Here is a 12,015-nt window from a genome sequence, read left to right as displayed (position 1 = left end):
ATTTGCAGTCAAGTTGAAATGGCTGTCATTAGGCAATTTCACTCATCGCTTCTTAAGAAATTCCTCATCTTCATATTGTAGTTAGTGTTAGTTTGATTTTGAAACATTTTACATTCAAGTTGAAATTCTTTTGATTGGATAGCTTCAGTGATCCCTTCTTAATGGATGCTTTATCTTCGTAATATATTTAGTGTTAGTTTAATTTTTGAAACCGAGAAAGTTACCAAAAATAGTGGATGTATGTATTAAGACACCAATCTGGAGTGACGCAAATAGCCGCTGGATTTAATTTGAAACGAAGTGCGCAACTTCTGTAATGGAAAATTTTAAAAAGTCTGAAAGGTTTCAAATTTTAAATTACGTCCAAAAGGGCGTTTTTTTAAATGTTATGTGTGCTACCTTTATTTATTAAATATCATGTTCTTTGCACTTAAACCATAAAATTCAGTTCAATAGCAATGTCGCAAAATAATTTTAAAATGAGCCTAGCTTTAGAATTTCCGATACACAGTTTCGCGCACTGGAGATAAAAAGGTCACCCCCCCCCCGCCCGCAGAGTGTTACCATTGCTCGCTTTGAAATCCTTGAGTTTGTTAATCAAAAATTCGCTACAGTTTTACAAAATATGAAATCGATAATAAAACAAATTTCAAATTTGGTCTTCCACACGCCCATATTCGTAGAGGATTACGTCATTCAAAATTCGATGGCTCTATGTACCGTTGTATTACCACAGTGCGAGAAATAAACATATATTTATGCAGATTTTTCATTATTTAATTTCTTCGAATATAATGCAGGACTCAGCAAAAGTTTGAAAAGTGAAACGGACATTTATAGTGATTCAACGCAAAATCGCAAAACGAAAACAATAGTCCTTCAGGGACAAAAAGCCCCTTTGGACTAAAAATTCGGAAACCGAATAAAGATACGATGATCTTAAATATATACGGAAGCTCATTTGTATAAGCAACATTCTAGGTAACATTTTCGCTCAAGTTGTAATCTAGAATTACTAACGTTTACTATTACGTATCTATATCCGGGTATCTTTTTCGGTTTTAGTATTGATCCTAACACGGAAATAAAAATTTCTATCGAGAAATATTACTTCTGATTTAAGTTATAAATCTCTGGCGCGACGTCGTATTTCTCGCCCCAGTTGATATTCTAGGAAGCTCTGAGGTCAAATTCCGTAAATCAGCAACGGCGAAAACCGGATTTCGTGTGAACCCGATGTCAGTCTGAACGGCCAAGTATCTCAGATGCTAATGGCAAGTAAGGTATCATTCCGTAACAGCAAGTTACATACATGTCACTGAAGCCCGGAGGCATTAAATGGGTGAGGCTGCAGTCGAGCGGCCTAGTTGAAATTCTGAAAATGGAAGCAAGCCAGCTACTTCTTAAAAATTCGAAATCGAGTATACATCACGTGAAAGTTATTTTAATGATTACCCTTCTTCAGGATAAATTTTTTTTATGGCAGGCACTAACCATTTTTAAGCCTTTCTCCACTACTAAGGCCGAAAGCGGTTGTCATTTTACGAGGGCTATCCAGAAAGTAGATTACGTTTTGGAATAAAAAAATAAACAAAGTATAGGAAACAAATTTTATTATATACAGATGAAAGCCACACTCAAATACTACTTTTCTACATAGTCACCATACAAATTAAGGCATTTATCGTAGCGATGTACGAGCTTGGAAATTCCTTCGTCGAAAAATTCGGCCGCCTGCGCCTTCAACCACTTCGTTACCTCTTCTTGCAGCTGTGCGTCGTCATCAAAACGCTGCATAGCCAGCCACTTCTTCATTGCTGGGAATAGGTGGAAGTCGCTCGGTGCCAGGTCGGGACTGTACGGCGGATGAGGAAACAACTCCCACTTAAAAGATTCAAGAACTTTACGAGTGACATTTGCCGTGTGGGGCCGGGCGTTGTCGTGAATCAACAAGATCTTAGAGCTCAACATTCCTCTGCGCTTGTTTTGAATTGCTCTTCTGAGTTTTTGGAGAGTTTGGCAATACCTTTGAGAGTTTATTGTAGTGCCTGTTTCCAGGAAGTCCACCAAAATTACACCTTTTCTGTCCCAAAAAACAGTCGCCATCATCTTCCTTGCCGACATTGTTTGCATGCATTTCTTGGGTTTTTGGGGAGAACTTGTGTGCCCCCACTGCATTGATTGCAATTTCGTTTCACAGTTCACATGTTTCACCCATGTTTCGTCACCAGTAACGATGCGATCGAGTAAAGAGTCACCATCCTTATGGTAAGCGTCCAAAAAGTTCAACGCTGCAGCCATTCGCTGATTTTTGTGGTCCTCTGTCAAGATTTTTGGAATCCATCTTGCACAAAACTTGTGGTAACCAAGCTTTTCGCTGATGATTTCGTGCAACAAACTTCGCGAAATTTGTGGAAAACTCAAAGAAAGTTCCGTTATTGTGAAATTTCGATTTTCACGGACTTTAGCATCGACTTTTTCGAGAAGTTCGGCGGTCACTATGCTGGGTCTCCCACTTCGATCTTCGTCGTGAACATTGGTTCGGCCATTTTGAAATCTTATGACCCACTGACGCACTCCACCTTCAGTGATAATGTTGTCCCCATACACTTCACGAAGCTGCCGATAGATTTCTATCGGTTTACAGTTTTTTGCAGTCAGAAACCTTATTACTGAGCGCACCTCGCAGCTCGCGGGATTTTCAATTAACGCAGACATTTCAAACCGTCACAGTATCTGAACGGAGCACAGCACGAACCTCTCACTAGCACGGCTAGATGCAGACTGAGCTGCGCAACGCTCTGACCCCAAGATGGCCGCGCTAGCCCCGCCCCTAGCGGACACAGACGGAAACGTAATCTACTTCCTGGATGGCCCTCGTATTATGAAGTTACCTAACAGGCGGCCACAGTCACTTCCTATGAAGGGACAGAGAATTTACATCCATATCTTCTCTGGGATTCGAAGCCGGGTCTTTTGTTACCGCAGTAGTCTCCCATAACCGCTAGTCTGGGCAATTTGTTGAGGATGATTAAATTTGCTAAAAAATTCTAAACTTATTAAAGACAGCATGCTGTAAGAACAATATTTTTCAGTTGTGTTGCGTATTAGTGGTGCATTTTTTATTTGTTGTATTTTTATTAGAACTATGACAGCGTACCGTTTTCGCAAAATCTGCATCTCTGTTTTTATGTGAATCTTCTTAGAATGGAAGTTACCCACATCGACTGCGCTGTGTTTCCTGCCTATTTCTTTGATTAACGAGAGATAATATAATTCAGTTGCAGTGTTATGTAAATGCTGTCAAAAACGTTAGTTTTTTTGACTGGAAAACCACTTTACATGCATGCATTTTGTATGAGCATAGATTTCGGGAATACTTCAACATGTGTGCAAGAGAGTTTTATATATTTTATTAACACCAATTAAGTTGCAAATCATACTTTTGTTGGTCTGTTATAATGTTTCGAATTTCCTTAAACTGAAGGCCAAATGCCTAAAAGTTAACTAGAGCCGCGGACGAGGACTGAGTGGTATAAAATTCTAATATCATCTCAGGGATTGTGTCTTACGCTCCGTTCTGCGAGAAGCTATATCAGAAGCATATATAGCCGAAGTTGATCGAATTGGATTATTTCCTTATGACGGTGCACACAGGAGCTATTTACCTAAAGGAAGAGCTACCTTCATGAAGGGCTTTCTAAGGAAAACTGGCTAGTATTTCTGTTACACATGAAAAAAAACTACGAAAATGCTTATGCAGTCAACCCGTCGACCGTAATAAAAAAGGAAGATCGAACTATCAGTGCTAAGAGGTGTTATTAGCTATGCTGCCGATAAAGTGCTATACCATAGGGCATTCCATAAATTTTAAAAGGCTTTGACTAGCTCTGAATGAAAAATTTTTAAATCATTTCTGATGATTCTGTATTTTGTAAATCGCTAACCCTAACTTCTTCAACCAAGATAGTAGGCCGATCGCGGAAATCGCTGAACACTGGTAGGTTCAGACCTGGGTTCAATTCCAGGCGAACGGGCTGGTTGCTTTTTTTTTTTTTTTTTTTTTTTAGTTTTTTTTTTTATGTGCAATGTAGATAAGAGCAAGTTTCACTTAGAAAGTTTTCCATGAAGGCATTCATTTTCTTCGGCAGAGAGTCATAGTGTACTTGCCATAATCAACCAAAGCAATCAACCGTCCACGTCGGTGACTACGATAACTTCTTTTTGATATAACATTTTTATCAGATTATAGTTCTTATTCTACAGTCCGACTTGGAAAAGGGATTTAACTCTATGGTTCAACTCTAAAAACTGGTTCAACTCTGAATGACGAATACCATAAACTGGGATATCGTAAATGAAAGCTTTACGTTCGTAATGGAGATCTGGGAAATAATCTAAAAACGTCTAAATATTTATTACTATGGGGTATCTGCAATTTGCATTAATTAACATCCGGAAATGACTGTGCCGGAAATCAAAATCGTAAACTGTAAGCCTCAGGTTGCAAAACATTTCCTTATAGCCGAGTTTAACACCTTGAATTGCATCAAAGAAAGTTTTACCATACAAAGTATTGGCAGTAATTTTCTACCTTTCGAGAACCACAGAAGTTGAATCGAACAACAGAAAAGAAACCTTTAAAACGATTTCTCCAATTCTTAACTAGGATTAAGTTCAACGGTTCAAATATTTCAAAGAGGAGACTTTAAAGAAATATTTGAATGAGTTCTTTTATATGCGAAACATAATGTTTAAAAGGAAAAAAAAAAAAATCATTACTTCTTTCAGTCTGGAAACTGGCAACATATCTGCGCGTGGTAGGGAAAAAGGGAGAGCATAAATTACAAATATTGGATGTGCATTTCTTTGCACGTTTTGATTAGGTAAGATGCAAGTGGCTATGCATATTAAAAAGGGTATTTTTTACCGCGCAAGCTGGAATTTATTTAAACTTTTGGAATATCCTTTGAATCAAATTTCAAAGAAGCATTCCTGAGTCGTACTATTTTTCAGAGCTATAGACTAAAACGCAAAATTTTGCTGATAGTGGTCGACAGAATTTTTCCGGCACAGCATTTATTTACAAGCCTCTGATAGGTTTTATTTTCTTTGTAGGCTAATAATTGAATTGCTATATAACAGAAATTGAATAGTTTTAAATCGATTTAGTTTACACAGCGTTTATCGAATTTAGATCTTAATCTGCAAAATCTATTTCATAAGCTGGTTATGTAGATACAGCACCAAGTTAAGTAAGTAAAAATAAACTAGAAAAATTCATGGGGAATTTATTACGCCCGTAAAGTAAGTCACATTTATTGCTGGCATTGTTATATTTCTCATTTTATGAAATAGTTTGCATAATACGTAGCGATATCTGTTATAAAGAATTAATTACGCTAACTAGCATAATTTTAAAACTATTGTCTTGTATGTTCTGCTCTTTTCAAGAATAACTTAATTAGCCCAGAAGAAACGCTAGTTCCGAAGGGAATGGTAGTTTCGAAACGCCATTTTGCATTCAGTCTCTATAAACGGCGTATAGCTTATCCAATTGCTGCCACAGATATTATCGCCTTTCCCTTAAAGAAATTAAATAATGAAGGATCTGCATGAAAGTACACATGTTCCTCGCATTCTGAGAAACAGCGGTACATACAGCCATCGAATTGTGAATAACATAATCCTCCACCCGAACATGGGCACCTGGAAGCCCGAATTTGTTTTGTTATCTATTTAATATTTTGTGAAACTTTAATGAGTTTTTGATTAACGATTTCAAAGTCAAAAGTGGCAACACTGTACGGAAAAATTTCTTGTCTTTAGTGAGCGAGATTGTGTATTTTTTCCTAAAAGATATGCTGTTGAATCGAATTTTACGTGGCGTACGTGATATTTAGTAAATATAAATTAAACGCAGAAAACGTTGATAATTGTTAAAATAAAATAAAAAGTTTTGTAAAGCCATCTTAGTAAGAAAACTGAACATTGACATGATGAACTGAGAAAAAAATGAAAAAAAAAAAAAAAAAAAAAGGAAAATGTTTTTATGCCAACACTTAATGCTGCATGGGGAGTTCTAAACGTATGCTGTTTTTAAATTTCATAATTTTGCTGTTAAATTGTATAGGGCATAAGTGCGAAGAAAAAGAAGCTTAATGGTAAAGCTAAAAAGACAAAATATATATATATATATATATATTAGTAGGAGTTAGTCTAAGAAAGAGCGAAAAAAACCTTAACAAAACCTTTCAGGCGACTCTTGTAATCTGAATCTGAATTCCTTCAGATTTTTTAAAGTTTGTTTTTTACATTTATAAAACAGAACTGATAACAGCTACGCTCTCTTAGCTTAAATCTGCTGTTTAATTGTAATGTAGCTTAAAAACTTTTCCTGCATTTCAAAAGTGTTAAATCTTGTGCTGACATTTCTCTTAAGCTAACGAAGAAATAGTAGTCGACTCATTGTCTCGTACTACTGTGTAGTTACCGAATTGCGGAGGTGGTGTTCGAAAGTTCATTATTCTGCGGCTTACAATGCTGAAGCCACAGGAATGTTAAGTAAATGTTAAGCCCGAGGAAAATAAAGAGAAAAACTTCCTCCATTCATGGAATTTCGAACAAGAAAGGTAATTCACGCTTGACACATCCCGGTGGAAGTTGAGATCACCATTCAGTTTGAGTCTAAAGAAATGAGGATTTTTTTATTATTGACTCTGCATTTAGGTGAAGAACTGCTGCATTTTACTTGCATTTAATGATGCATGCCAAAGAAAATAATTCACAAAACTCACTCCTCGTAGACAGGTAAGCTAAACAAGCGTTGTGTATTTTAAAGTAACCCAGCCTTTTAGCTTTAAGTAAGGCTTAGCTTAAAAAAGAAAAGGAAATGAAATATTTCTGCAGTTACTGGGAGTGGTCTGTTTGACAACGGATCAATATAGTCGTTCACAATTGAATATAGTCGTGTTTAGAGTATTTTTAATTTATTTTTGTGCTTCCTGATGTAAATTTAATTATTTCATCCAATTTTTCGTTTCAGTTTCTGATTTCGGGAAAATGAATAAATTGTTTAAATAGCACATTTACGATTAATTATGAGGAATAAATATAAATAAGTTTTTGTTCTCGTAATTAAGATGATTAGCGTAAGCGATTTCTTGACAAAATGGAATTCATTTAATAGGATTCGCATTACTAATATTTTGCTGCTGCTTTAAAATAGCATCTAATTTTCATGTCTATTTTTACTTTCTTGCACGAAGTAAAAGAAGTATTGTAATTGCAATTCAGGCATTGTATTTCAAAGAAAATATCCATTCTGACCGCTATTACCGAATGCAATTTAACGATTTTTTTGAGTGACATCAGTACGTAAGGACAGAATAAAGGACTCTTTTTCCCAAAACGAATTGTAAAATTGTAAAATGGATTTAGAACAGGATTTTTTTTCGTAATATCTATACGTACATAACTCAAAAACAAGTAGCCTCAGAACGTTGACATTTTGTATATAGGACTGTCATAACTTATAGTTTTACGCCTCCCTTTTTGGTTGCAATCGGCCTCACCGAAAGTATATAAATATATATCCGCTCGGCTGGGTGGGCTCAGATTTTTAATTATTATATGTTGGTAAATTTTGCAGTTTTTGTTTTAAAAATGGTTGAATTATGTTGTTCTTATGTTTCGGTTAAGGTTTTCATGCCTTTAGTTAATCTGCATGCAATAATTGTAGAATTATCAACAATTTAAAAGTTGTTTAGATGCGGGCTAAGTCTAACGGAGCAGCCATATTTGTTTACATTTGTAACTTGGCAGAATAGTGAATCAAGTCAGTCTTTTGGACCAAAAGTAATCTTTTGTCCAAAATCCACCGAAATTTTTCTCCACCGAAAAATCTGCCTTCTTGTCGCTGGCTGATTTGCTTGTTTTTACGTAGAAATTCTAATTTTAATTGTATATTTTCTTTTTTATTATTTTAACTTGTAGAGACATTAGATTAATTGGAAACGTCGGGGAGATGAAAAATTAGCAATCGCCTTCGCCGGGAATCGAACCACGGACCTCTGAAATACCCGCTCAGTGTGCTGAACACTACACCACGAAGGCACGCAAGGAAAGCGGGAGAAATAAGTTATAAACTGTATTTGGTGTGTTAAGTTTTTCCATATTTTTCAATTTTTAATTAATGTATTTTGAAGCTTTATGTACTTTTGCTTTGCCGCAAAGCGAATTAATTGAATGAGAAATTTTTTAATATGTGAAGATTCATCTGTATCTGATTTTCTAGTTTTAATGCGTACGTTGTTGCTACGAGATCTAAAATTTCAGTTTTTTAAAATCTGTAACCTATGTTGAAAAGCTCTGTAAACTTTCTCTCTATATATTTTTTAAATAGTTAGAAATATGGCTAGATCTCTAACCACAAGTGAGATTGGGACTTTTATTTGTCATAAACTGACGGCAGAAATGCTAAATTAAATCATATCTGCCCAGTCTTACACCTTCGTGATCACTCTGACATGCATTCGTTCATGCTGAAAACGAATTTGCTGCTGCATGTTCATCGGCATCTTGCCCAATATTATAAGCCCTTCCAGGTGATTCTTATTTGAAATTAAAAAAAATAAGTTTAAGCATAACGCGGTATTTATTTCTCTTTGCAGCGTACAGCAACTCGTTAGATATTTTTTTGTCAAAACGTATATTTCTGACTCACCCTGTATTTTCTAGGCTACAGTGCTTGCTCATAAGGATAGCTGAAGGGATTTTCCAACTCAGTTACCGATTCTAAAAAAGTATGGATTTTGCACTCCATTATTTCTCATTTCTTTGTGTCTACCTGTTTTTTTCTTAGGAAATATACTGCATGAGTTTTGAATAGTTTCCGACCTGTTATGTATTTGCGTTGACTTTTTAATAAGCAGAAGGAGTTTTTCTCACATTTGTTATGTATAGCATGCAAAGCTAATCTTCCCAGAATATCTGGATGTCCTTCATTTTAATAGCTAAGTTAAAGCATACCTTTAAACAAAAGGAGGAACTTGAAAGTAGTTTCTAATTAATGCACAGCTTAACACGTTGACTGCCGTGAGTTTCGCCGGTGGCCGGCATTCGACTTGGCTACAGCACCGTGGGGACCACCGGCGACGCGACCAACAATAAAAATGGATAAGTATCGTACTGATAAATTTTTCAAATAATACCATTACTACTATAATGGTTCGAAGAATACCAAATCGCAAAACTGATCTACAACGCCTGGTGTAGTGTGGTGGGTGACACCCACTATGAGAAATGCATTAAACGCAATTATGTAACTCACCTTATCTTCTGTAGGTAATATTTCAATATAATAAACGTCGCATAATAAAAAAATTCATATTGGCGCCAAGCGCAAACCGCGTAAAATGGGCCTGGCAGTCAACATGTTAACCATAGCCGCCCAGACGATATAGTGGTTAGGGTAGCCTGACTGTGATACCGAAGGGACCGGGTTTGAATCCCGGAGAAGGCATGGATGTAAAATTGTCTGTCCCTTCATAGGAGGTAACGATGGCCGCCTATTAGGTGCCTCCGCAATAAAATGACCATCACTTCTGCTGGCCATTATAGGCAAGTGCCCGTCACTCGGGGGGGGGGAGAAACCTGTTAATATTGCAGCACTAAATGAGCTGAAATGTTATTAAAAGCGGTATTACATGAGAGGTTTTCAAGCAAAGCTCTCCAGTATCTAGTGAAGAAAGGCCAATCATGCAATGATGTCTTTTATAATAGGATTCCCTGAGACATGAACATTATTTGATAAATTTCGGAGGAAATTTTGATGAATAGCACTTGTAATGCTTCACATGTACATTTTATGTAAAGATTCACTGACACATTAGTTATCATAGAATCGGTTTTGCAAGAAATTGCCATGAATAGGCTAACATATAATGATAATAAAGTATAGGGTTTTGTATTGCTTAAAGCCATCTGGAAGAATAAAGTATTCATGAATTGTGTAGCGTGTAAAGGAATTTTTAAAGGAATTTTATACTTTAATTTGTTAAAATGACGTTGTCAGGAAATTTATTGTGAAATACGTATGACCTCGCAAAAATTAAGGTTTTCAAATACGTAAATTTACATTGCAAACAGAAATTTATATTATGTATTATGCCTTTATATTATGTATCATGTCTACTTAACGTTGTAGTTATAAATTTACAATATATATTATATCCAGATATTTGTTTTTTAAGACAAATTATTAGAAACCAAATAACATAGGAAATTGAAACTTTAAATTCAGCGTAAAAGTGTTTCAGCAACCATTAATTTATTCAAGTGAAATATGCGTTAGTTGAGGTTCAATATAAATTTGATAATATATAATGTAAATTTATATTTGTACCTTAGATAAATTATTAGAAACCAAATAGCATAGGAAATTGAAACTTTAAATTCAGCTTAAAAGTGTTTCAGCAACCATTAATATATTATATTTAAGTAAAATATGCGTTAGTTGAGGTTCAGTATAAATTTGTTTAATCATAACGTTTTAGGAATATTTTTGAAATAGTTGGACGAAATACTAGGTAGGAATATGATTATGTAAATATTTATCGACAGTTTTACATCGATACATTGCTCTTCACCTCTACTACATGGAAGTTTCATTTATATTACACGTCTTAAAACCTGTCGTACAATACACCTGCGTAAACAATTTTATCTCCAAACATGTTGGGCTAAATCGAAATTGAATTTCGTGAGTAGATAGTTATTTCTTGCATATTTTTCAGTTTTAGAGTGTATACGAGCCAGTTTCCCTTAGCAAGCCCTCCGCGAAAGCATCCGTCCCCTCAGGCAGATAGCCCTCCTGTGCTTTGCCGTAGTTTAAATTGTTGCTTTGCCGTAGTTCCCGCTTATGTGCTTACTTGCTGTAATCGATTGTAATTTTCATGCAAAAGTAAATTGTTTCAAAAATCAGTCGCCTTCAAGAAATAAGTAACTGAATATTCTATGTAATTCTAAAAAAAAAAAAAAAAAAAAAAAAAAAAAAAAGCATTTTAAATAAATTTTACTGGGGAGGGATAGATTAATTGAAGTATTGTTTGTCTTAAATGTTTTTGAAAAAAAAAAAAGGAGTATTTTAAGTAAATTGTACTACCGAGGGAAAGATTAAACTGAAACACCGATTTCTTAAATTTACTTAGAACTGAATTAGTCAGCATCAGAATTATGTTTAACTATTACGTCATCCTTAGACTACAAAATCCTCACGGATAGTTTTTTTTTTTACCGTTGTTTTTTTTTTTTTTTTAATGTTCAACTGCAGTGTAAATTTAATCTTTTTTTTTTATTAATGTTTATTTACTTTTCTCAATTCGGTTAATATTTCTCGGAACCTCGTACCTGTTATTTAAAGCCTGCCTTATAACAGGTATGTTGCGAAATGTTTATTGGAATCTGACGCATAAGTACACGTACTTTCATAACCGGGAGGCTTATTCCTGCTCATCATAACGTGACAGATGAATTTTTCATCCGCGTTGTGTGTAGGAAGAAGAAAAGACAATCGCATAGCTATCTCGATTCCACGACCTTGTAAAAGGTATGTTGCTATTGTATCCCGAGTGTCGCAAAAGCGAAATTTATACCCCATTTTGGAGAAGCCTTGGTTTTATTGTACTGCTGGCAGGCTTTGGGAATGTTAAAAAAAAATTTTTTTTTTAAATGGTTGTGATATTACATTTTTATGCGATGAGCGTCAATCGAAAAAGAAAAATTGTCTACAAATATTGCTTACTCTTTTCAAGAGCGGCAGCTTGTTACATCCATAAAACATATATAGGTATTCACTCTAACGCTGCCATCTGTCATTGATCCGTGCGCAGAACTGAACGTAGGAAAATGAAATATCTATTATATTATATGTCATAAATCGAATATCCCGGGATCATAAAAATTCACATAACTTTCATTGAATTTTTCATGTAACTTTCATTCATTTGAATTACA

At 35.2% G+C, this 12,015-nt stretch overlaps 1 protein-coding gene across 3 annotated transcripts in view; it reads left to right on the top strand.

Annotated features, from left to right (window-relative positions):
- Window positions 1-12,015, top strand: part of LOC118186480 (ATP-binding cassette sub-family G member 8) — a 156,904-nt gene that overhangs the window by 64,879 nt on the left and 80,010 nt on the right. Inside the window, exon 2 of one of the 3 annotated variants that reach the window (XM_085811035.1) lies at window positions 8,740-8,804. The exons of the other annotated variants lie outside the window; for them this stretch is intronic. The gene's annotated coding sequence lies outside the window, so the exon portion shown is untranslated. The remainder of the gene's footprint in view (window positions 1-8,739; window positions 8,805-12,015) is intronic. 3 annotated transcript variants of the gene reach the window in all.

This window comes from Stegodyphus dumicola, chromosome 2 (genome assembly GCF_044657685.1).
Source record: "Stegodyphus dumicola isolate Sdum_Otavi_A_Nest chromosome 2, ASM4465768v1".
Classification (NCBI taxonomy): domain Eukaryota; kingdom Metazoa; phylum Arthropoda; class Arachnida; order Araneae; family Eresidae; genus Stegodyphus; species Stegodyphus dumicola.
Note: the sequence above shows the minus strand (reverse complement) of the source record. Positions and strands in the feature narration are given on the sequence as shown.